The following is a 27,174-nucleotide window of genomic DNA, read 5'->3' on the forward strand; positions in this document are numbered from 1 at the left end:
GGGTATGAAATGTGATGGTAGGACTTTATGAGTTACATAGTTAAATAAATAAAGGAGGGGTGAATTCTTCTAGCAGTGAATATTTCCTGTTATATCTAATATAATTCAGGCTGCGTTCTGGAAATGGATTCTGTGTGCATCTGCTAGATGGCCAAAAGGCAGAAGAAGGTCTTTCAATACATTACCAGCTGCAAGGGATGTTAAAAAATTGGGTTTATCTTTTCCTTTTGTCCACTGCTAGTGAAGATGCTAGTGAGGACATTCATGTAGTGTGTTTTCTAGAAAATGAAGCATCTATGTCAAATAACATAACTAGGCATATGATAGAAAGTTGTTCTGACAGGCAGCTGCAGAATGAACCTATTCAGAGCATTACAGAAATATATAATTGCTTTTCAGTCACAGGTAATAGTTTCAATTTTAATAGCCATTCAGAGGTTACCAAGGAAGGGGAGCGTTGTTGGTTAGTGTTGTCCTTTCCTCCTGTATTTGCCTGTTTTGTTTTTTTATCGGTGGTTAAAGTAAAAGTTTGCAGAGTTTTTAGCTGGATTTCGTGCATCTATTTTAAGTCAAAAGCCTTCCAAATGAAAGTGTGTTTAAAAGGAATGTTTCTAAAACCTTGACATCTTAAACCAGTAGAAGTTGATACATCTACATAAACTGTGTTCCTGATTTGCAAAGGGATATCCTTGAAATAGGGAAGAGGGAGGCTAAAAAAAAAAAAGCAGTTAAGCTATGCAAAATGTAAACTGTTAGAAACCACAAGTGAGTAGAAATGTGAAATATTAATGGAGAAAACAGTAGTGTTGTGAAAAAGTAATGAGGTGTCATGACAAATGATGTTGTAAATAGCACACTATCTAGCTTTGCAGTTCTTACTTTGTATTAGTACATGGAGAGTTTGCAAAGATGTGTGCATATATGGTATATGTCCTAGACGGCCAGATGCTGCTCTTTGTACCAAATTAGTGTGAAGGACTGAAAACCTTTCTGGAATAGGGCTAAGGAAGCTAAGGAACTTTATAATGTGTTGAGAACCACATGGGTAGTACAGGGATTTAGCAAATGCCAGAAGAAATTCTAGTTCTAAGCAGTCTTTGTATACTGAGCTCATCAGCATCTGTGATCCAGGGAGGACACAAGTCCTCCTTCTGTCTCCTTACCAGGATTCAGTCATACAAGAACTGGGCAAACATTGCAAAAATGAATTAAACTTGCTGTGTTTGTAGTTGATCGCCTAACACAAGAGTGTCTTATGTGGAGCCTCTGAATGCTACAGTAATATAAATCTCTAAGTAATATGCCCAAGTAATATGGCGTGACGGCAGTAGTGGAAATTTACTTATTTTGTTTACTAGAATCACAACTGGAAGTATTTGAGGTATATATTGGTCACTCCTGGATTTCTGCCTTGGCAGCGCCTAGAGAAGTACCAGGTAATTCTGTTAGCATAATTTTTGTGTGATTTGACATATGGGTAGTAGAAAACCACCCTCCGTCAGCCAACTTTTTATTTATGAGTTAACTATAGTATTTAGTAACTACTGATCCTGTTTGAGCTAGAATTTATCAGTTAGGTTAAAAATGAAGCTATGCAGATCGCGGTGCTATTTATCCCAGATTTACGGGTCCTAAAAGTGGGTGAGTGCTGTGAAAGCTGGAAAAGCTTGTTAAAGAAGATGCTTGGTGCCTTTCCTTTGCACTTGAATTGAATTTTCTCTTTTAGTCTCTGTAGTCAAACACTACATATACTACTCCACTGCAGCTGCTGTATGTTGGATTCAGGAATCCCTGTTTTGATTTGCCAAGCAGGCAAACTATTTATCTCAGGTAAGAGAATTTTGAGGTGTAATGTGGTTAGTATCTAAAAATATCAGTGTAGGGTGATAGAATAGGGCTCCAACAGACAAAAACATGGCAAGATAAGGAAGAGGAGTTCACACTGGAATTATGATACTGTGGGTGTAATTAACCACTGGAAAAGCTTAGAAAGGAATGCGGTAGATCACTTGGACTAATTAAATCAAGATTAGATCTCCTTCTGAAATATCTTCTAGTAGAGTTACAAGTTCTTGTGCTTTGTAAAGAAATTGCTGCATGAGGTATTATGGGCAGTGCCAGGCAGGAAGTCAGACCAGATTATCATAAGAATTCCTTCAGGCCTTTTAAATCCACATCTCCACCAACAAAGGCTCTTATGTGGTACAGGCAGCCACAGAATTTCTAAAATCAGAGCTGGAGCAGGTCACTCTTGTTTTGGCAGTGAAAGGTTGAAAAGTCTTTGAGCAGATCCTTGCAGAGACGCAGTGGTGGATACTCAGTGCTGCTGACCTTGCAGATTTTGTGTGCTCTAGTCATACAGACCAGTCCTGAGCCAGTTTCTGTTCTTATCTGATCAGTCCATAGACACATCCTTCTGCATAATCTTCTAACATTTCACCTGATTTACTTGGTAGCTTGCTTTGTATTGAGTTCAATGAAAAGTAATAATTTTTCTGTGATGCATATTGAATCCCTTCTGTGATACAAGTAAGGTCCTGAATGAATTCAGAATTTTACTCAGTTATTCAGTGAGTTATTCAGTGCTGTCATCTTTAACATAAGATCTTCTATAGCCAGTCTTAATATCCATATGAGTAGAAAGGGCAGGGTACATTTTTAACCGATTTTGTAGAATTCCTAATATAAAATAATCTGCTTTCCCCAAAACTGAAAAAGTAGTAACTTATATGTTTGCTCTGGGACCTGCATGGACTATTGAGAGAGAGTGGAGGATAGTAATTTTTCAGTTCTCTTCAGCTGCAGCTTCAGCTGCATCCTTGTCTTACTGGGTAAGAGGCAAAATCTTCTTAACAGAAAATAGATTAAAATGGTTCGTCAAAAAGTAATTTTATACCAGAAGAAACAAAACACTGTGGTGAACCAAGGATAGCAGTGGGTCTTTCTTGTTACTTTGATAAGCTCATTAATTTCAATGTTCAAAATTAATTAGGAGTTACTGTGCAAAATCTTGCAATGGAAAAATCCATCAACTTGAGCTCAGAATTATGTCACCCTACTGCACTTAGGTTGCATAGCTTCTCTTACAGGAATGTTCAGTGTAACTCTGCAGCAGCATGACAGGGAGAACAGCTAAGAGTTGTGCTGGCTATATGTGTGCATCAAAAATTATTCAGGAGAGTTTCGTGTAATTCTGGCTATGTAGAAAGACCTGTAAAAAAGCTCTTCCGTAAAATTATCCAGGGTAATTCAACGGTGAGCCCAGGCATATCAGAGGATTTTGTGTTCCAGTATACCTGATACTCAACCTGACAGCAGGTGGTGGGCACTTGGTACCTGACCATCCCTAGTGCTCTCCCTCTTCGGACTAATGTGTACATATAGTTTACACAGGGCGGTCTAAACCTGAATTGGAAAAATTGTTAGACTAAAGCAATAGGAAAACTAAAGTAGAGAAAAGAAATACCCTTGTGTTTGATAACCCAAAGTAAGATAGTTAAGTAAGAGTGTGTCTCTCCACGTGAAGGTTCCATCTGCTTTTGTGGACATCTAAGAAAGAGAGAAAGGACAGGAAGGGCAAGATGTTGGAGAAAGAAAAAAGAGATTAATTACCCTTGCTGGTAGGTTAGGGATTTGTGGCTGTGGTGAAGTAGAAAGAAGACTTTGGTTAGTTAGGAATCAAACATGTTTGGCTGGTTACTATGCACTGGTTGTGATATTTTAGTATGAAGTTTCTTATGCACCATGTCTCAAGAAAATATATTACATACCCATGGTTTTCACAAATTCCTGATAGCCATAATACTGACTGTGGAGAGTATTTAAAAACAAACTTCAGTATGTCCTTTTTTCACATGTTTTTGCTACCACTGAGTCACTCTCGATGGGTACTTCAGTTCTGAAAAGGAGTGGAGGAGGCTGTGCCACTAAAGAAAATTGCTGTCTCCATTAGTGTATTTACATAAGTGTATTTGAGACATCACATTGCTGCTATTTTCTTCTGTGTGAAAGTTCATGGCTAAATTATTAATGTAAAGGAAAATAGTCTTTCCTACCACAGAAGAAATGCCTCTACTGGACAGTGGTACACAAGCCTGCAGAATTGACTTTGGTTGTGGCTGAGGGTTTCCTTGGCCTGCCTTTCTGTTCAGGCAATGCTGTAAAGGCATTCCAGATTACAGAAAGGAGGAGTTATGTTGAGGTCTGGGGAGTTCCTTTGGTGCATTTCCAGCACACTGGTAGTCCCAAATTCGTTGTTTGTATTGAAGAACTGCACTTGCTTTAAAAGCTCAGTTTGACTGCATTTGAAAGCTTTTCAATCTTGTTTCCTGCACTTCGTTTACTTATTAACCCCTCTACAAGAATCCATGATTTTGCCTGGGTAACTTGCTGTTCTCTTCCAAGAAATAAATACACCATCTTTCAAATTTTTTAAATCCACATGCTGGCTTGGAGCACAGTTTGGTGTAAAGAAATGCCCTGGTGCTTCTACTGTGCTCGCAGTGTCTGCTTAGATGAGAGTCAAGCGTGCTGTGCTCACTGTTACATAACTCTGCAAAAAGTGTTGATTCAGGGAATTCTGCTGCCGTGAGAGAATGGGAGCATCGGGAATGTTCTCTCCCGCTTAATGGAAATGTGGCTTTTGGTGACTAGTACATTTAAAAAATTGTGTGTATGGTCTTGTTGACAGAATCCAACTTGAACATCATAATGATGTTCAGGACAGCAGATCCTGCTGGTTTTTGCAGCCCTGGGAGGGCGGATGAGGCTCCGGTAGCAGCAAGCTGGTATAGCATATGTCTGGCTGCTACCAGAGGAGATTTACAGCCAGACAGTTTTTGGTTTTGAGTAACTTTTAGAAGAGTAAATTGGAAAAATTGCCAGGTTGGTCAAACAGATCAATTGCCATCAGCAGGAGAGACAGCTGTTCATTTGACTACATCTCCTTCATTTGGCTGTGTGGATTGTCCCACTGGATGAAGTGGGCTCCAGAGACCTGCCTGTGGAGAAGAGAGGCAGGTAGGACAACATGCACTGAGTCAGAAATTCTGTTCGTCTTTTGGCATTACAGAAATAGCCTTGTCTTACGGATGTGGTGGAGGGGTAGGTTGCTAGTCTAATTTTTTGACCTTTTCCATTTTTCACATATTTCAGCCTCTATTTCAGCCCTGAAAGAATATTTCAGATTGCTGTACCCTGCTGCTGGCACTAGTCAATGCCTCTCCCTGCCTCCACCCCACCCCCACTAATATATTACTGTGAAAATGTGGATAAGAAGGTAAATTAAAGGTCGGGAAAGTCAATGTTGGCTTAATATTATAAGTACTAATCTCTCTAAGCAGTATGTATCCATTTCCTGTTTTCTTGCTCATTGTAAGGCATAAAAGCCTGTCTAGAAGCTGTTGGAGATCTAGATGGTGTTAGCTAGATTTGCTTCTAGGTTGTTCTCATTCAGCAGCATCCTCAGAGCAAGCTTTGGTTCTGTTGTTTCAGTTTCCCCATCTATGCCTTTAATCCTGTTCTCTTCCTTTAATCACATCCTATGTACACTTGTACTTTGAGTCCCGTAGCTCTTCTTCACTCCAAGTTTAGGGTCTCAGTTTGCAGTGTTGTGCAGGAAACTCTGTGATTTAATTTTGTCAGCCGAGGTAAACAAACAGTAAAAACATACACCACAGCACAAAATGTTCTCTAATCAGTTTTTTGACAAGCACAGTTTAATTATTTATCGTAGCTTGTAAAAGTAATGAAGTCCTTGTAATATGAGATTTAACACTGTCCTATTAATTTTTCCCTGAGAACTGGAAAAAGACTGCTGTATTTTTGTGTGCAAACTGAGAGCATGCAAGCTAATGAGATTTGACTGAGAATACGTAAAAGGGGCTGGAACCTTTCAGTGCTTCTTAATAGTTTCGCTAATAGGTAGTAAATCCAAGCACATCCCACAGTTAGATAAGATTTTGCCTATGTTGGCAAACCAGAAGGTGCTGTCTGATGCTTTGCCAAAGCAAAACAGAGTTTTCTTGGCCCAGCTATTTTCTTTTTTTAATGTTTAGCTTAGTAAAAAGAAAAGCTGTAAGTAGCAGCCTTTCTCAAGACATATAATTCAAAATAGTTTTCTGTAGCATGATAGATTTCATGTTGCTACAAAATAAATATTTAATCAGTGCTAATATTTTTGGTTCCCTTAGGCAGGGAGAGAAGTTCTAACTTTTTACTCAAGTAAGTGCAATGCAATCTAGGAGGATGTTCAAAGTAAAATGCATGTATATCCTAGAGATTTTTTTAATGGACTATAGGTGCAGCCACCCAGGACTGATGGCTGATTTTGTTCCTGATAGAAAACACTTTACCGCAAAGTTAAAAAGTCCCTCTTGCTGAAAAAGGAAAAGAACCCAAAAAGATAAATGTAAAACTAACTTCAAGCTAGCATCTGTGTTTGATCGACTTGAGCTGTATGATGAACTAGATCAGTTACAATTACATTAAAAAAAAAAGAAGAAGAAGAAGAAGAATTGCAGCCTGAAATGCTTTGCTTTTCAGACACAAAGCTGCCTCAACCATGCCAGCCCAACTCAATGACTGAAAGGAACAGTCTAGTGGCTCTAGAGTAGAGTCACACTTACTGGTTAGTTTCTAATTCGTTGATCTTATGTGATCTACTGGGCTCTTTATTCAGGGGCTCACTTTGTAGTACAAAAGAACATTGTGAGCAGGGAATATTTCTTATCTGAGCTGCTCTGTCAAGCACAGCGGCAGAGTTTGGCCCTTGGAGGACAGGAACTCCTGTGGGCTTCCTATGAAAGCTGCAGCTCCCATGATCCTAATCAGACAGAAGGATGGGAGACAAGCACTTAAATTTTGTGCTCCTCCTGTGTTTGCAGAGGGAGCAAGGACTGAATGGAGTCCACCTTATTTTTCCTTCAGATGTGAACCGCTGACTGAGGCTTCTTCTGCTGTTTTCCCTTTCTGCTCAAGAGACAGTAAGAGCTCTTCCCTGGTACCATAGTGGGCAGACCTGTGTTTGTAATGGATCAGTCTTGAGACAGTCATCATGCCTGCATTTAAGAAAACCTTTCAGGACACATCTGTTCATTAGTGCTCTCTCTCTTTTGATCCATTAGAAACTTATTCCCATCCTTCTAGCCACCAGCATCTTTCATTGTCCTTTCACAAATTAATTTAGAAACCAGTCATCCCTTCTGTGATATAATTATCACAGAAAAAGCCCAGAAGTAAAGGTAAAATAATACAATTTCAGGAGGGAAATTGTATGCTCTGAACTGAGACTTGAAGTGCATATGCACCTCACAGAAAGGCAGCAGGTTTCTATAAAGGTCACCCAGAAAACAAGGAAGATGTTCCCTGCCATGTCTGACTGTAACCAAGGAAAAGTAGTACTGAATTTTTGCTGACTGTGAGGATGTAAATTTGTCATAGTCCTTTAGTTACAGTAGATGTATGGTACAGAAGGAGAATACTATTGAGCAGTTATGACAAGTTTTGACATTTCTGACTTTCTTTGTGTTAAGATGCTAACCATAGACACCATTAGTCTCACCCCCTGATTGGGGCTGATTCAGAGAGCCTTACTTTTCAGTTACAGGGTGGGTTTAATACAGGGTAGTAAAAAATTTAGTGTACAGCCTCTTTAAAATACAATGACAGTATTAGCCCATCCACATGTTCACCAGCTCTGATTTTCTTGAGATATAGGGGGTTGTGCTTTTTCCAGTCCAAAATTCCATTTCTGAGAACTAACTGATTGGAAAATACTTAGATTTATAGGAAGAGCTCCAGCTTTGCTGGCAGCAAAAGCTAAGTGAAAATGACAGGGAGTGTTCACTTCTTTCAGCAAGTTCTGTCCTCAGTGGGAAAATGGCAGGCTGACCCTGGTGTATTCCTGTTCTGCATGGGTGGATTTGATGTTCTGTGTTTCCAAAAGTTGGTTATGGTTGCAGCTTTCACGTATGGGAAGAGACTGAGGTTAAACACAAGACTGCTGTAAAAATGTACTAGCATTCATAATTATGTTTAAATTTTATTATTTCTTCCTTCCTTGAAATAAAATAATTAACAGAACATAAAATAATAACAGAAGAGAGAAAAGTCACTTCCTCTTCTTACAGGATCATAGAATCATAGAATGGCTTGTGTTGGAAGGGATCTTAAAGATCATCTAGTTCCAACTCCCCCACCATGGGCAAGGACACCTTTCACTAGACCAGGTTGCTCAAAACTCCATCCAACCTGGCCTTTAACACTCCCAGGGATGGAGCATCTCTGGGCAACCTATTCCAGTACCTCATCACCCTCACAACAAAGAATCCAAACCGGTTCCTAAATCCTGGTTCTGATTGACACAGTATTGCAGCTGCTGTATAAAACCATTTAGATCCCCTTAACTTTATCTGCCTTCCTTAGAGTGCAGTTTGCTCCAACAAATTCTTAAATGAAGTGGAAATTATACAAATAGGAGTTATTTGAAGCTGCAGAACGATTTTACACTCATGCTTATGCAATGAGCTAGAACTGCACAGCTGACCAAAAAACAGTCCTTAATTCACAATTCCATCCTGTTTTTTCACTTCAGTGGCTTTTTAAACTTCCCTCTAGTCTTTATGCATTTTATGTGGTTTAACTGAAATTCTGAGAAAATAAAGGAAAATGAACCATGGACATGGAGAAATGTACAAGAACAGATGAAGAGAGAGGTTTCCTGTAGGAATGGGGCATGGAGAAAGCAGTTCTGTAAAAACGGTTTGATCCAAATGCTTGGGATGGTAAAGTGACATAGAGAAAAATTTGATTAATTGAGAAAGAATGCATGGCAGGAAAGATGCAATTTATTGGACTGGAAAACTCTTCCTCGACAACAGCAAGTGGCATAATTTTCCAAAGAAAGTTCTCCGTTACTTGGTAATTGAAAACTTGGTTGAATAAACACTACAAAACATCACTATAGAACCTGTGCTTCTTTAGGTGAGCAATCTTCAAGCAGAAAGCCTTTTCTGCCTCCATATTCTGACTTGCTTGAGACAGCTCCATGAATCTGGTTCAGGCTTGGGATAAAACCATAAGGTATGTTTTCTCTGCTCACTCTCTTTTTCCTCTAAATGTTATTATACTGCAGTTTGGCTCTGTCCACATAGTCTGGAGCAGACTGTGTTGTAACTTGCTTTAGTCGCCACTGAATTTAACAGCTTTTGGCTTTGTAAGTAATGCCTTAGGAGAACTCTTGCTCATCTGTTCCCTGAGCCAAAGGAAAACTCCTCCAGTAGCTTTCCCAGTGTTTTCTCTGGCTGGAACACATAGTTACCAATTGCTAGGTGAAGATACACTATCTTTAATCATATTTTATTTGTGTATTTTCAGTTTGTCCAGCTGATATATTCTAAGACATCCACTTTGACTAAAACAGTGAAAGAGCCCTTTCACAATGGATTTTTTTTCTTTTTCCTGTACCCCACGTAATTAAATTCTTCCACTGGTGGGAAAAATGCTTTTCCTTGATGTAAATGTGTGGCAAGTAGCTGAATACTAAACCAGTCAGTCAGATTTCCCTGTTAACCATATTCTTCCATATTTTTCATAACAAAAGGATTTATCTTAGGGATCTTGTTCAGAAATTTCTTTACGTGGATTTCCTAGTCCTTTACGATTGATTTTCAGGAAATCTGATCATATTCGCATTTAATCCATTGCTAGAAATGTGTCCATTGGGAAATTATTAAATAGGATCTCAATAAACCTTTGGGTTATATTTTGCAAGTACAAATCACTAGGAGATATTTGCATATTTATTTGTTGAATTTCAACTTCCACTTCAGGTTAGATGAGACATAAACAATTATACAGCACCTCTGGCAAAGGATTAGTCTTCAAAGCAAGTCAAAGCAACACTGGGAATTCAGAGGAAGATTTCTAAAGTTTTAGAAGGAACCGTGAAAGACTTGTCCTTTCTTTTAGCTCCATACATTTTATGTCAAATATGGATTTAATGTTGTAGACTTTTACTCTGATACATCCTCTTGTTTGTTTTACTCTAAGTCATGTTTCTAAAAAATATTTATGGCAGCACTGGTCAGAGGCAGGGACTGCACTTTTGCCTTTTTTTGTTAATGGAAAAAATTGCCCTAATTTAAAGCCAGCTAAAATATTTTTGTTTGGTTTTGTTTGTTTGTTTGTTTTGACAGGGTCTATGGGTCAGACTCTGCATTGTACTTTGTAACAGAGGCCACAGATAAATGTGATCTGCCAGAAAGATGTTAATAGTTTTTTTCCAAGATCAGGAAGCCAGGTATGTTCAGTGCCTTGGCAGAGGAAATGCTTCTTTGGATGTATTCTTGGCTTGCTTCATTTTAGGAGAATCTCTGTGGAAATTATAAGTAAAAATTAATGTAATTAATTATAATTAGTATAGTGTTTATAGTGGATAGATGTTCCAAAATCTTTAACAACAGCGAAGGAGATGTCATAGCTTTCAGGAACTGCAGATTTACAGCAGCAATTAGATCACTTAGGCCAACCCTGAATACCTTTTGAACTCTGCATTTACTGTCCGTTTGCATCTTAGAAAATCCTCCCAGTTATTGACAATTAAATTTGATGCCTTGTTGCTTGTTTACATGAAAGCAATTGGCATGCTCTTTCTGTTTGTGTCTCAGTGTGCCTTATTCATTTAGCAGTATTGCTGGATTTTGAGTTCTGGAGATAAACCAAAGCATTGGGGGCACAAGGCTTTCCTGCTGTTCATCGCTTGTCCTTTCTTGCATGCCTGGATATGCAGGAAAGCCTTGCACTGAAGGCGAGACCTATAAGTGCCCAAATCTCAAAAGAAGTGCTATTTTTATTATATAATAAAAGACTTGAGATGACACTCTGCTTTGTACTCTGTACCTACACATCCACATGCACTTTGAAGCTCTGTCCTTATTATCTGTCCTATAAAATCGGTGTTGTTTAAACGGAAAAAAAGAATAAAGTGCATTTTAGTTTGTGTGATACAAGTCCTTAATATGATATCATGACTTGATGGGAATAATCAAGGGTTGGAGTCTGTACTTTGGTTTACAAAAAGATATCTTTGTTAAATCCTTGAACTGTATTTTCTTTTTAGCCACATGCTTCTGCAATCATCTCCAATTTTGAAGAAAACTTCAGTAATTATGTTCTGTATCTGAGGTTCATGTAAACTTATATTTCCTATATCATAAGCATGAGGAGTCATCTGTTAGTACCTAGCCTCTTCTCAGAAAATTAAGATTACTCAGACTGGATTTAGGATCTCTGACATGAAATTCCTCCCACTACTTCTTTCATTTTCTTCTACTTAGGTAGGCATCCACTTTTCTTTATATTGTAGTAAAGCTTCATGCTCAAGAATTCCTGCTCTACATTGTAATTACTCTTTCTCTTTTTCTTTTTTTTTTTTTTTTTGTTTTCTGGTGTTTGCAAGAACAATTTGCAGTTTTTGGTGGATTAAACTTGAAGCTGAAGGAGATGGAGGAGTTCCTCTGTCTTTGATAATAACTAAATCTTTTCACCTAGGAGAGCTTAATTTAGGCTGGGCAGATAACCTGCCTTTCAAATGTGGCCAAAAATTTCAAAAGTCAATGGCCAGAGGAAGCCAGCATTTAATGAAAATTTAGAGTCTGGATGCATTTTGGCTGGGCTATTTATTTTTCCTTGAAGGCAGAGATGAGGAAGGATGTGCAGTGATGCAGCACTGAATGAAGGATAGCAGAGAGGACACCGAGACTGGATGTAGGAACAGAAGGAGATTTACTTTCTTCGATGTTACCTGATAGGATCTATTTTTATATAGAAATGTCACCTGACAGAAGTCAGGAGAGAGAATATCTAAGTAGTTTAGATGGAGCTAAAGGCAGGGAGCTAAAGACACGAGGGAATAGAAGAGGCAGTTGAGGTGATCTGAATGCACAGCTGTATATAAAAATAGTAGTTAGAAGGGAGAGGTCTTTGAGGGAGCTGACCACAGATGCATGTGGTTATAATCATAGCGTAGAGGCTGGCACTAATTGGTAGTGGAGAAATCAAGTGAAAGACTGATCTGTTATGATGGAGAACTCGAAATGAAAAGTGAGAAACAGATGACACCAAAGAAGAGTGGCACCAGAAAAGAAGGAGGATAAGATGGAGATAAGTAAAGATTTTTGTCTGGGGAAGAAGGATGTGATTACAGAACTAGGGACAGAAAGTATAAGATAGTTGGGCAGCATCAGGGGAGAAGGAAAATAAGAAACCCAGAAACCATGAACATCTGGGTTTCCTGGCGGTTCGAGGAAGATGCAGATGTATGTGTCTGAAGACTCATTTTCTTTAGGTGAAAAGACACATCTGTCAGCAGAGTTCATCTGGGGGGAGCGCAATGTTTTATTTTCTAGGACCAAAGAAACATTATGCGAACATAAAGCTAAAAGCAGTCCTGGAGAAGAAACTTGAGACAAAGATCTCAGCATCCCTTTTGGAACAAAATGAAGATTATTATGTCCAGCCAGAGAAAAGTCTCCTAAAAGCTGTGGCTGGTGTGGTCTCTGAGAAGAAAGGTGAGAGAGTGACAAGCTAGTGAAGATGTACAAAGACTCATGAAGAACTCAGGGTCATGCAGGCATGAAAAGGTCTTCATGCAATGGGCATGTCTGAAATGGTGCCTAGAAGCATTCCCAGGCCCTAGAAATCGAATGTATCTACTGTTGACTGTCACTGGCCTAGTTTTGGTTTATACTTACAGGAACTCACCTGAACTATTCCCAGGTAGAGTTTGAAAGTTATCTTGGGATTGTTCCCAGTATGCAATTTGAAAGCAACCACCCTGTTTTGAAGGGGATAGACTTTACTAACATGGCACCTTTCTGTGCCAGTTGGCCTCAACATTCTTGGACGTGTTTATTTTGCTTGCAGAAATACAGCTGTAAATGGCTCAGTAGATGCAATCCCATGGAAACTTAGGACATTGACGGTCTTTGGTGCAAGCTGTGACAGGCAGTGAGTATGATTTCTTCTTAAAAATGTTGCTGAATTAAGATGTTGATGTGCTCTCAAATATTGTTTTTATGTAGCATGGTGACATTATAGAAGAGTTGATTATACAAAGTAAGTTTGTATGAAGCATGCATTTAGATAGTTCAATTTAAATGTAATACAAGCATAAGCAAACATAGGTCCATAAATAACACTCTTTCCAACAGAAGACCAGGCTGTGAAATTAAGGAAATAAGGTTGTGAGGTTGGTAGGTAGTTAAGTTGGCTGGACTAAAAAGCCCAAACATTTAAAAGTACAGAAAATATTTTAAAAACTTCTTGAAACTTGTATCAAAACGAGGCAAATATCTAGACCTAAATGGATAAGATAAATGTGGATCTCGAATGGAATAAAAATAACTTGAAGGTGATGGAGACATGGAAATTTTATGGCCAGCGTAGAAAGAGGCACAAAATCAAATTTCATGTGTTGTTCTGAATTTTGAATTCAGGAACGATTTCAAACTGGAACAGGTACAGCAAGAAAAGCATTTCTGAGAGCCTTTATCTTAGCAGAGCAGGCTAGTAAAGTAAAACCTGAGGCACAATAATATAGTTCCTTAATAAATACATCAGGGAAGGGACTGGTAGAGAGGAAAGCTAGGTAATTAAGCTAAACAGTGTTGACACTTGAGCAAAGTTAATAATGGATTTTAATTTTAGCCAAAAGCAGTCAGTTGACTCTGAAACTAAAGTTAGATCATCCAGGTTACTAGAAGCAGCATGCATCTTAGCTCACATTTTCTAAATGAGTTCATGAATGTGACCTGTTCATAACCAGATGCACTGTTGGTGTTTTGTGAAGAACTTTAGAGATGAGCAAGAGGAGTTGCACTTTCCTTTCAAACGCCTTATATTCTGAAAAGCCAAATGCGACATTTTTGGAGAAGACTGCAGGGTATTTTGGCAGTTCTCCTCCAGCATATGATCAGTCTTTCAGCACTCATGGATCCTTTCCTCTTCAGTTATAGAATCATAGAATGGCTTGGAAGGGACCTTAAAGATCATCCAGTTCCAACCGCTCTTCCTTGGGCAGGGACACCTTCCGCTGGACCAGGTTGCTCAGAGCCCCATCCAATCTGACCTTGAACACTTCCAGGGGATGGGGCATTCACAGTCTCTCTGTGCAACCTGTTCCATTGTCTCACCACCCTCACAGTAAAGAACTTCTTCCCGATCTAAACCTACCCTCTTACAGTTTGAAAACATCATCCCTTGTCCTGTCACTGCATGTTCTTGTAAAAAGTCCCTCTCCAACTCTCTTAGGCCCCCTTTAAGTACTGAAAGATGCTCTGAGGGGTCTTCGGAGTCCTCTCCAGTTCTGTCGTTTAGATTTGTTCTGTTGTGAGTTGATGTTGTATAGGTTCTCCATGGACCTACCATCATAGATGCTGTGCTGGTTTCCTGATTCAGCTGTTAGGGAAATCAAGCCCACACAGGAAGTTCACCTGAAAGAGCTTATCTCCAGGCAACATTAGGTTGTGTCAGACTATGTCAAACTGTTGCATTAGTTTTTTCACGATGTGCCCTGTTGCTGGAGCAGGATTTCATGGAGAGCATTCAAAATGCATATCAGTGTAATATTGGGAAATGTTTTGTTTATGTGTGGCTGAACTTGAATATGAAGTGATAATTGTAACCCCAAATTGTGACAGAACTTAATTTTAATGTCTTTTTTATTTCTGTTGACCTTTACATGTTTCTATAAATACTGTGTCATTGAATGAATTCCAGACTGATGAATGTGGAAGCCCGCCTGTCAGTGTCTCAAAAGGAAAACTTTCAAATATAAATAGCCTTAAAAGTATAAATAGAAAAATCTTTTTACTGTATTTATCACTGACCACTTTCTCTTTTTTCCTTTCATTGCATCTCCTATTTTATTTTTAGTGATGCTTACTTAAAATAGTTTCTCTGCTTTCCTGTTGGCCATTAGATGGCCACTTTGGAATCCAAGTGATTTCTAAGCCAGATAGTAAAGAAAGTGTTCCTTATTTGAGCAGTGTGAGCCTGAAGTCTTGTCCGTCCAGACCTTCTTAACTGATATATAAGCTTTGTTTGGTTGGTTGATTTCAAATACACAGGCCTAAGTTGGTTTCAAAGTCTGATTCCAGCATTGTTGAGGACCTGCTGTTCTTCCTTGATGTTCTTCTTGATGTTATTCTGTCCCTCAGCCACATCAAGGTCTTTGCTATCATTTCCTGTGGCATTAGTGGGGTCCCAAGAGCAGTGGATCTGGGAGCTTAAGTCAGTAGGGTGACACATGACGTTCCTGTCTCTGCCCAAGCCTGTGCTGCTGTAGTCCACTTGTACCTTGGACTTCTCGCAGCTGTGGAGGAGCAAAGACAGGAGCAGAAATGTGTTCTGCAGCCACCTTTGAGAGGCACAGGAGGAATTGCTGCTCATCAGATAGGAAATCCCTGAAATGGCCAGCTACTACTCATGGACTAGAACTGTTTTCCTGTCCTTGTCAGGTGTGAATATTTTTCCTGCCAGTAGGCCATCATGAAAATTCTTTAGCTTTACATCCAAGTAGATCACTAATGCACGCAGGCAATGACAGGGGAAATGGTCTGTGTTCATGTGGCTCTGAGACTTCGGGGAATCATAAATTCATTTAACCATCAGTCTTTATGCTTCAAGGCATGCCCCTATCTGCAAGCTTTTTGTCAGTTTTAAATGTGATTGGTGTAGTTTTATTTTTATGCAGCGCCTTGGGGTGCTTACAGAGGAGGGTTCTTACAATAGGTGTAACTTAATGTGCTGTTCAGACTTCTCATTAATCTGCGTGTCTTCACTCTTACCCAGAGGTAAAATACAAAAGCTACAAGGGAGGAGTTTGGAATAAAATGATAGAAAATGTGACTCTGAAATAAAGACATTTAGTACTGACAACTAAGACTAGCGGTGGAGGAAAAAGAACAGGATGTTCAGAAAGTCCAGGCCCTTTGGCATGAGTTAAGGAGCTTGGAAAATAAGCAGGGCTACAGTGAATTTGTGAACAATGTTTGTCTTCCTAAACTGAATGCTGGAAAGGATCCATTTCACACTTTGCCTTTGCCAGCGCCCTGATATCTATTGTAGCGCTCATCTTCTGGCCTCTTTATTTCCAGAGAAAAGTTTGACTTTGTGCTTAGAACTTTTTTGTGCTTCCTGCTTTCTTGTGGCACTAGCTGGGTCGTGTTGTGGCTACAGGGCTAAACTTTGGAATCTTAGTGTATGGTCCTGCTGTACCGCCCTGTTTCTGATGTTTGTATTTTAACCACAGCGATGGGCTTTAAAGACTCCACTTCCGCTTTGCTCCACCACTGCTTTGTCTGCATGAGTAAATTAATCAGGGCCAGGACTTGTATCTTATGGTTGTCCATATTGTTTAATTTCTAGCACATTCTGTGACATGATTTTGGTCCGTGCCAACTAGCGCATTCCCAGATGACACCTGTGGCAGGATGGCGTGGGAGAGGGACTGTTCTCAGCAGGCATTTATTGAAGAGGTAACAATGTTTTGTGGGGGAAGACAGTGTGGAGATGCGGATTTGAACTGGCTCTGCCTTTTCTCCCTGAGCCTCTGGATTCTGATGCATTTTATAGACTAGACCAGCCTCTCTCAGGCTTAACATTTGCAGAGGATACTGAAATACAAATGTTTACGTCCTCACTGCATCACTAGGTGCTGTTATGCACAACAACATCAAGCGACCTCCTCCTCTTTCCTGTGGGCCATCTGCTCAAGTTTACAGCACCCACAGTGCTAAGATCTTTTCTCTTTGAATAAGAGTCAGGTTAGGAGCACAACTCAAGTTTTATGTCAAGCTAGCATCACAACAAACCCAGTCCCTCTGAGCTTGAATGAGCTTTCCAGAGAGTGGTCTTCCATCATGCAGCTCATTTGCAAGCAGGGATACAGCAGTAGCTCACAAAGCCAGTGTCATCACAGGCCCACAAAAGCAAGTTAGATAAGTAATTACTGTTCTGGTATGTATATATTTACTTATCACACAGGGTCATGGTAATTGCACATACAGTTTTACATTTGCTTGCACACATAGATTTTTTTTTTTAACTTCACTCTTCAGGCTTGCTTTGGAGCACTTTATGTGAAAATAGGTAGTGTTTACTTTCCTCTGTGGGACTTCTAGTTTGTGAAGCCATCTGCAGTTCTCTGTTGGAAAGGAACATTGAATTCCTGAGCACTGATGGTGCTTTCACTGAATATGTTCCAAAAATTGTTTGTACAAGGTGCACCTGTATATGCAATATTCTTTATAATCCTTGATTGCTGTCTTTCTGACATTTTTTCTCTTGTCTGAATTTTTAATTGCAAATGGAGACATTACTAAAACCATAGTCTTCCTCACTCACTGTTGAAAGCATTTTTCATTTAGGTAGTATGTGGTGTACTGTTTGTAGGATGTACCTCAATGGTAGCTGCGGGCTGCACAGACTTGTTCTTTTGTCTTGATAGGATTGGCTACTCAGTGAGCATGTATTTAGCATCAAGATTTAAGCTCCTGAGCCCGTTCTTGGTGCTGCTGGAGCAGCAAAGGAAGAAACCACTGCTGAGTCATATTAAAACCAGTATTGTTTTCTTCATCATGACACACTGTGTCCAGCACTGTTATCATGGGGATTAGAAACACTGAGCAAAAGGGATTTTGTTATGGCAGTGCTAGGTGAAATGATGTTTTACAAGCTGGTGTGGTAGGCAGTTTTCTTTTGAGGCTAGTGAGGGACATGATGGTAACAGTCACACAGAAATTGTTATGAAAAAGAAAGACTGAGAGAGGTGCAGAGTCTCCCATGTAAACTATGTTTACAGTTGTTGCCAGTCTATGCACTGCTCTCAGTATTTATTAGCTGAAGAGACTGAAAAGTCTGGAAGGGATTGTGCTGACTACAAGTTTTTGTAGCCTTTGGTGGTGCCAACTGCAAAAATAGGCAAACCCGGCTTCAGTGAAAGGGCGTGATGGGGCAGCTCCAGCCCAACTGCTACCTGGAGGCGTTTTGGAGGCTTTGGCTGGAAGCCGTGAAATGCATCTCCCAAGGGAGGACTGCATTGCAAACAGACCTAGCCCTTCCCTATCGGTGAATTCCTTTGGCAGTAGGCTGGCACCAGAACACCTAAACACACTTATGATAAAGCTGCAATGATATTTCCCCTCTGTGAGATGGGGGTGAGGTGTGCATTGTGTTTGTTAATTCATCTCACATATGACTCTTGCAAAAGGTCTCGTTATATCAGCCACTCATTAGTGGTGGCATTGTGCATGGCTGAAGGCCAGGTGAAAACATGTTTCTCAATTTCTCACTGTTACATGGCTTAAACCAAACATTAACAGCTCCCCATTGACTTGAGTGGCTCTCTCTTGGTTGGATCAAGCCACTCTGATGTAGGAAACAGGACTGGAGAAGTAGCTCCTATTTTTCGTTGGAATTTAGCTTCCTTAAAGAGCAGAAGAACTGAAAGGTCCTCTGCACCTCAACCCGAAGGAAAACCTTTGAAATAGGATACTTGTTTACATGTATGAAGAGATTAGCATTAGAAGTAACTTAGAGGTAATAAAATAAGCCTTTATGAGTGCTTCAGAGCACTTTCTCTCTTCCCACAGAATTATGGTCTTTGGTCAACTTTGTGTAGGAAAAGTCTTTCGGGGAAGGGGTTAATGCACAGGGAGAAGAGCCTGCTGAATAAAGCAAGCTTTCTGCTGAAAATTAGGAGTTTATATGTCATAGTTTTATACTTTCTTAAATTAAGTTCATCTTTTGCAGGGAATAATTAATCTTTCTTTTTCACTTTATTTACTTAATTTGCATAGGAAAGGGAAAATGTTGGGATCACTCAGTAAATAAGTCTCAATTGCTTCAGGCAGAAATTGGACGTCAGCAAATGTAGGTAGACTGGCACTAGCTCCCATGAACTGTAATGACACTTAGATTGTTGCTGAACTAAGTATGCAGGTCAATGGGTAGGTCTTTGCGTCCCATACTGGAGCTCTTACTGCTGTATGATTCAGTGCTTTTAGGACCTGCATTAGTAAGATTAAAGTCAGTGCTGCTTTGCCTACCTAGATCCTTCCTACAGGGAATACAGGGGGAAAATACTTGTGAAATCTTGAGCACACAGAAAACAGTGAGAGATCCACACTTATTGCAGTGATTCTGAGGCTTTTCCATGTTTTCCTGTGGGACAAATTGCTGTGTTGTCTCATTTTCGTTAGTGTTGTTCAGACATCAGTTATTCAGTTCCTACCCTTGCACAAGTGCCAAAAATCACAGATGTGGAAATCTTGGACACTGATTTTTCACAGCATTCATGACAAAAAGGCAGTTGGCTTCAGAGATCAGAGGCATCTTTGAATATGAAAAAAGCTCTTTTAAGTCTATGCTTTTTTTGTAAAGGCAGTTGCTCATTCAGACCACAGTCTCAAGTGTGAGTACCCTCAGCTGGAACCCTCGTCCCTCTGCTGCAGTGTGGTCTTGCTCCTGTTTAGAGTCAATGGGGTTGTTTGCGCCACTGCAGCTCATTACCCAGGCTTTTCATCAGCTGCTGAACATTATTTGTTTTCTGGAGTTTACTCCCTTAACAATATGGTAGCCATCAGTAGAAAACCAACTAAAATAAGAAATGTTGGACTTGTTTTATCTTTTAGGTATTATATGATTCTATAACAAAAAAAGGTATAGATAATTTATATTTATTCAAACAAGTAATTTGCAACAGCTGGTAAGGAAGGGGAACAGCCATGAGCTGAAAATAAAATTTACAGCACAATTCCGTGTATGTTGTCGGGGAATCATTCCCATGCAACCCAGTAATGGCGCAGAGATTTCAGGGATTATGTTCAGATTAAATGTCAACAAGAGCTGAGCCTTGGCAGTATGCCAGGAAGGTCATATGAGGAAAGTCCCAAACTTTTGCACTCACATAAAAATGTGTTCTGCTTAATAACCATAATATGCTGCAAATTTTAAGACAACTAATGACTTAGGTTAAGAAATCTCATCACAACTTGATTTTTTAAAATTTATTTTTTAATTCAGATTCAGGGCTTTTCAGTACTTCTTGGTATTTAAGACTATGTCAGCAATTTTATTTGGAGTTATGCTTCTACTGTATGTATTTTTTTCTTAGTAGAATGACATTAAGAAACTTTAGTCTAAAGCTTCTACAAGTTTTAAAATTTCAAAATTTTCAAGTTACACATAAACGGAACAATAGCCTGCTAATACTTCCAAAAGTATTATTTCCCAGAAACATCTCTGTTATTTCTAAGATGAAGTCTAAGATGCTGTAATTCCATGACATTTACGGGAGAATACTTTATTATTGTGAGGGAATGAGAAAATAGTTACAAATACATAGTTGGGAATTGCTCTTTCTTTTATTTATCTGTGGTTGATCTGTGCCATTCCAAAATACCTGTGGAATTACAAAGGAATATGCTGACAATCTAATACTACATTCAGAATGTCTCATTTTGGTTTAATCTGATCTGTTTACAGTAGAATTGGTTTCAGCTATGGAAGGGAATTCTTTCTCTAAGGGATATCTACACATGGAGTTGTAGGGCCTTAGCTATACTACTTGAAATAAACACTCTTTTAATCTACTTGCCATCTCTGAAAAAAGCTGAAACTATTTTAAAATTGATTTCTTAAATCCCTTAAGTACTCTCAAATGTGATCCTACTGCTGCATGCGATTAAGGGTATATGATGATTTTTTTACATCTCATTTCATTTGCTGCCTAGCACTTACCCCTGCAGTGGTGTGAGCACACACCTTCCAGGTGCCCTTCATGGGTATCAGGTGTAATGGAAAGAATTTTCAGAATAATTTTTTTGGTGCAACCAACCTGCTGAATCAAACACCAGCTGTTGGATTTGGTTTGTCAGTGAGCTACAGTATAAAACGGGAGCAAAACCTGGAGTCATTAGCTAAAGCAGCTGCTGAGTATGTGAATTCAGAGCTCCACTTTTAATTTCTAATTATATATACATCCTGTATTTGTATGTGTACTGTATACATGTAACTATGTATTTGTACATGCATGTATACATGTGTGTGTAAACATATGCGTGTATGTGCAAGCTCAAGTTTATTTTGCCCTTCCTCCTTCTCCTCTCTTTCCTCGCCTTGCCTGCTGCAGTGAGGCAAAGAGAGGGGAGAAAACTCTTTTAGCTGACTGAGGCTAGCATTGCAAAGGGAGGGTCTACAAACTCATCTGCAGTTTATTAAGTGTAGAGATTGGGAGGTAACAATTAAAATTATCAGATTCTGGAAATGGTCAAAGTGACAATGGTGGCTGAAAAGTACCAGGGATGTGTCTGCCTGCAGCAGCAGGACCCCAGGCTGGGGACCCGGACTCCAGAGGCAGAGGTGATGCCAAGTTTTGCAGAACAGATTCAGTGGGTTTGTTATTTTTGAAGGGTATGGCATTGTAGCAGTTTGAGCCACATTAAAAATCTAAAATCCAATTTCCAAGCTTCCCCCACCCCTTCTCAACAACTTATCCTAACACCGGAGAGAAACTTTCAGGCCAGAGGCTTCTGTAGGGGAAGGGGGAAGTATATACATTTATTTACTATACGAACTAAAGACAACTATATATATATATATATATATATATATATATATATATTACATTACTATCAGTCAGTCCTTTCAAGACCCTCCTTTAACTTTAGTCCAGGAGCAGCCTTTAAGGCTGATATGTAACACAGTCTGCCGTGGGAGTGTTCTGGGCTCCTGAACACTCCCTCCTCACCAAGTCCAGCAGTTGTTTGTTGTAGTCTCTCCTCCTCATGAAGTCCGAGAAGATAGCTTTGAGTCCTTGCTCTCCTGCTGCTGGTGATCTCTCCCTCTCGGTGTCCCACCTCAGTTCGTAGGCTGCTGCAGTGTAGCTTATCAAGCGTACGCGTCCTGGAATCTTCATTCCTCTAAGTCAGTTTTTGGCTGCCTCCGGTCAGCTTCGGCAGGCAACTCCCGAGCCTCTCTTGGCCCGTCTCCAATTTCGCCTGGGATTCTTCTCCCAAGCACCGAGCTGATTTTACCAGCCCGTCCACTTGGCTCTGCTCAAGTGCTGAGCCTCAAAATCCACCCCCCACCAGCCTAAATGCAGTGGGGGAAAAAGCCCCCTAGCCTTGGCCACAGGCAGCTCGGTTCAGTTATGCACTGTCCCAAGCGTCCCGCAGCTGCAGGGAGGGGGAAAGAAGGTCTAGCCTCCTTCCTCTTACCTCAGGTACTGTGAATCTCTTCCTTCACAGCACACACTCCAAATGCTGACTCTAATTCTAGCCAAAGGCTGAGTTGGGGGGTTGCAGGGCTCCCCTCTCCCCCCCGGAGGGGAAGAGAGGGAGCCCAGCCACCCCCTGGCCTTGTTCACCTACACGCAGCAGACACCAACAGCAAAACAACCAAGACTGCACTGCCAACCCTTTCCGGTGCTGTGATATATGATTTTTGAGCAGAAGCGAACGACATGAGTGGTGACTGGCTCTCCAGGGAACACTGTCCTGGCACCCAATCACCTCTGAGCCCCTCGAACTCTCAAGGGGGGCCAATTTCAAACTATGGCAGGCATGCAACCCTCAACATGTCAACACTTCTTTAAAGTGCAGATGTGAGAAATTGCAGTTTACTATGAATAAACAAGGTAAATTCATTAATTGTTTTAATAAAGTTAAACACCTCACATTGTACCGATTTGTCCTCAATTATGAGCTTGATAGGATTTTTTTTCCATTAGTTTTCTAGACCTTTATTTAAACTACAGTCAGTGGAATTTTACCATCCTACAGCCCAAGACACATAGTAATAAATCAACACTTGTTTTCTTATTTGTTTGAAGCTAATGTGACAACAAATAGTCTGTTAGCATTCATTATTTCTTTGTACTAAAAATATGCAAATATTTCAGTTATTATCCTTTTATCTCTATAATATTCTAACAACATGATACAACATGTTTCTCTGATAAATTGAGTTACATAAAAGCAGCTTCACATCTACATAATGCTTTAACAAAACAGTCCCTCTATTTCAAGTTAAAATGTATGTTCAGCTTGGAAATATGCTCATAAAGAAACTTAATTTGCCTTACTAAGAAACACTTATGTATTCTCTTAAGTTTCAATTCTTTATTTTTTTTTAATAATCATTTTATCACATTATGGACTCCTGCCTGCTTGGGCTGCCAAAAGTTCGGTGAGTTTTGCAGTTAAATTGAGTTGGTTTCTTGTTTATAAAGAATGTAGATTGATTTACTTCCACCTTTCTTTTTGCCTTCTGTGAATATTTTCTGTAATGTTTATTTTCTAGTATTAATCCTTAGTGGCTTGACAATGACAGTTTTCCCACTAAAGGTGGAAGAACCATCAAAAGTGGCCTTACCCCTGCAGGGTTCATTCAGCTTTGTACCTGTGCCGTGCTGTGTCACCAGCATTTTTTTTAAACAGGGCTGTTCTAAGAGACTGCAAGATCTTTTGGCTGGGCATCCTTGAAGCACAGTGCAGCCTCACCTTGCGTGTGTCACTGCATCCCGGTGCCATGCGCACACAGGCGGGTGTTGCGGAGCCCGAGGTGGTCATGAGGATGGCGAAGGCAGGTGCGCTGCTGGGTACCCGTGTGCTGGGGTGGGTGGGTGCAGGTGACCTGTGTGTGCTGGCCACCCTGGCTGGCTTCCTCAGGGCATAGATCAGTGCGAGTTGAGTATGGGGTACTTAGAGCTGCCTAAGGCTTCTTTGGTTCTATTCTGAATGATTTGAAGTGTTTTATCTTAATGTGAAAAGCAGAATATGCTAGGTAGGAGTAGGCGTTCTTCCCCTTTCCTAAAGAAGGGAAAGATAAATACATAATGGTAGGAGAATCAATTTCCTCTTAACTCCGGCTGTACTGTCTCCAGGCTTTTTATAAAACCACATAGCATTACTAAGCATCTATTTGCTGGGGGAGTGTGAAATAGCCAGGTGTGCTTTGTGTATAAGGGAGTGATTGTAGCCTGAAACATCGCTGCAGACACTTCATGAGTCAGATCATTCATGATTGCAATAACGAGATTATTCATAGTAGGCTCCTCGTTGTGACAATGGTCCTTTGTTTGAAGTCTGCCTTGTATATGGGCTATACTTCCGATTCGCAGATTCCTTCTCTGCCAGAAAACAGCACTGCAGCAGGGAACCAAGAGTGAGGGTCAGTGCTGCTAACTTCAGGATGTTACTCAGTGCTGGAAATAATTGGGAAGGTTCATAGTTGAGTTAAAAGCTTTAATCATGACTTTCATTGAGATGGTACTGCTTCCTATGGTTCCTGAGGTAGGTTATTTATTTGATTTTTAGTCTGTTGTCTTTTGGTTTTGTGGGTTGTTTTTTTTTAAACTCTTGTCTGCTGATTAAAACTGGGTAAATACTGCCAAGAGTGTTTTGTTGCTCATGGTCATGTAAGAGATGTTCTGTCTTTGCATATGCAGTCATTTTGTTTAAGGAAAGGAAGAAAAACACAGCATTTCTTTAGTGTTTGGAATCAAAATAATTTTAAAATTTACCTGTATTTTTTTTTTATTAAAACGATGCTTATTTCCCTACCATAACTGTTTTGAAATCCCTATGGTACAAGGTGATCATCTCCTACAGCAAGGTGATTATACTTTGTGGTGGAATCATGACCAGTGTTTTAGGCTTCCTGCTACAATATGGATGGGATTTGTCTTCTTTACAACTGGGTGATCCAGGCTGAAACCAAGGCATGTTGTGCTTCAGACCTTTCCCCCCAGGGGAGCATCCTTGTGTGATCTCCTCACTTGGTGCACAGAACAGTTGGGGTGCTTGTCCCTGATGAGGCAGGATGGGGAGCAGATGTGGTACCAAGTCCTCCTCCTTTTGTGGAATTCCTCAAAACTTACGTGCGGTTCTGCTGGCTGCGCCAAGAGGAGGCAACCTCTGACACCACTGGAAAGATGATGACTGTATACAATATTCATGCTTCCTTTTGAGAAAGGGGAGAGGCCATCCCAGTGCAGGGACAGCACCTCAGAGGGAACCACCAGAGCTGTTTCCTGCAGGAGTAATTGAAAATAGCTGTGTTTCCTGTGCAGGGTGTCAGCCACTTGTAACAAAAACACAGAGCAAACTCAGTTCTTGCAAAGCACATCTGAAACCAAAATACTGCTTTTGCATTTAATTCCTTGATGCCAGCCTTTCTTCTTGAAGCTCAGAGGTTTCCTGATGTTACCATTTGAAGCTGTACTGTTTCATAAAAGGTGAACAAGGCTAAAATAAGTCCAATGCAAGCAATATAAAGACTCTGTCCTCTACTTGGGCACGTGATTTTTAGTTTTTTCCCTCAATTAATTACTTACTATGTATTCTACAGGAGAAGATTGTTTGAGTTATGTGTGTTAACTGTGAATCCAAATTTGAATTGCAGGTCATTTTGTTGCGAGTTAGCATAATATTTACATGCTCACTTTCAGATCTAAAAAAGCAGCAGTTAATTGTTTGACAGGAAGAATAAAGCATTTGACTATTCTGTATTGTGTGGGGTGTTATGACAGATTTCTTTTGGTTGCACAGCATTCAAATTATACATCAGTAGGGTAACGTTACACTGTTATCTGTTGGCACTTCTACAAGCAATTTCATTATTTTAATAAAAATTTTCAGTGATCTGAAAGCCACTTTGTGATATATATGGTAATAATTATACACATGTTTTTTTATAGTGTTATACAGATCTAAATTTTCTGCATCCTATAGCAAGAAATAGACTACTATTACTCTTGAGATAGTTGCCAGGTAATTGAATATAAAAATTGAATTTTTTACTGAAGTTTTTAGTGATCTCTGAAGGTATTTGGATTTTAGCCATTTCAGTTGCAGCTGACAAAAATGCTTTTGCTGTCATTGTGGATGTAATCAAATTGATTTTGCTGAAATGGAGATCAATTTTTTGAGACTGAGCTATGTAAAAATGAGATTAAACGGGAACACAATAATATTTTTTTTTCCCTAAATGGTTAAAGAATCAGTGTTTAGTGATTTCCTTTTCCACACATGTAGATCAGGGCTGTTTAAATTGCTGGTTTGGACAATGAGCATATTTAAACTTGCTGTGACTACATAAAGTTTCCCAGATGCTGTTGGAAATGTGGCACATCTTGCTGTTTTTTTCCAGTATATTGGAGAGTGGATTCACCATTCCTAGGTGTCAAGATTGTGCATGACTCTTGGATAGCCATGAAGATGTAGATCGAGTGCACAACAAATAGCTGAACAGCCCTTAGTAAATTAACTGAGTAATGCAGATTACTGTAGTATTATCTTGTTATTTAATGCAAAACATTACTTTTTGAATGAAAAGAAAAAAATTAACTGTAGGAGTCTATTTTCAGTGAACTTGTGACAGTTTCCTTTAAAAAAATCTGGTTTCTATGAAATTGTATAAATTTCTATGAAAATGTATAAAACCTTTGTTGTGATTAGAACTTAGTTACTTAGTTTAATAGGTATTCATGTAGTTTTTGCTATGTGAGTAGGCTTGAGAAAGCCCTAAGGATCTTATATGGGTTATAAGCATTATGAATGTCAGAAAATATACTGGGAGTGAGGGATGCTGACTTCTGACATTATCCCTTATTTGTAAAAGTGCAAACTGAGCAGTAATTATATTGTGACTATAATGATATGTGTAAGGTGCAATGTTAGGATAGGAAAATATATCCTTGGAGCATCAAGTTTCAATTTTCTTATTTCTTCTTATGTTTTGAGAAGTTCACAGATTTGCGTTTGAAGTTTTATAGCAAATATCAGATTTGAAACTCTTCAGCAGAACTACTCTAACACCATTACTGCGTATACACAATAGAGCAAAAATCTTGACAAGAAAACCCTCCCATTTCCAGTTTCCACAAAAATCTTGAAAGGAACACTCACATGAAAATATTTTCTTAAAATTGTTTGACAGTGCCATTCAAAAATGAGATGTGTTGTACTCCTACTTGTTAGCTCAATCACAACCAGATAATGATAATTCTTAGACCTGTGATTATTCATTGCTAAATTTATTAATAACGGTACTATTTCATTCTTGTATTGTAGCTTTCTAAAGCGATCTATGTATTGCAAGGCCTTTGTC

General features: G+C 39.6%; 1 protein-coding gene across 11 annotated transcripts in view; it reads left to right on the forward strand.

Moving 5' to 3' along the window:
• THRB (thyroid hormone receptor beta) overlaps nt 1-27,174 on the forward strand; it is a 169,632-nt gene that overhangs the window by 42,335 nt on the left and 100,123 nt on the right. The window contains exon 1 of one of the 11 annotated variants that reach the window (XM_064672999.1): nt 10,276-10,300. The exons of 8 other annotated variants lie outside the window; for them this stretch is intronic. The gene's annotated coding sequence lies outside the window, so the exon portion shown is untranslated. Of the gene's footprint in view, nt 1-10,275; nt 10,301-16,516; nt 16,539-23,627; nt 23,651-27,174 lie in introns of those variants that run through there. 2 more of the 11 variants (XM_064672989.1, XM_064672980.1) reach the window with 2 other exon arrangements.

This window comes from Pseudopipra pipra, chromosome 1 (genome assembly GCF_036250125.1).
Source record: "Pseudopipra pipra isolate bDixPip1 chromosome 1, bDixPip1.hap1, whole genome shotgun sequence".
Taxonomy (NCBI): Eukaryota; Metazoa; Chordata; class Aves; order Passeriformes; family Pipridae; genus Pseudopipra; species Pseudopipra pipra.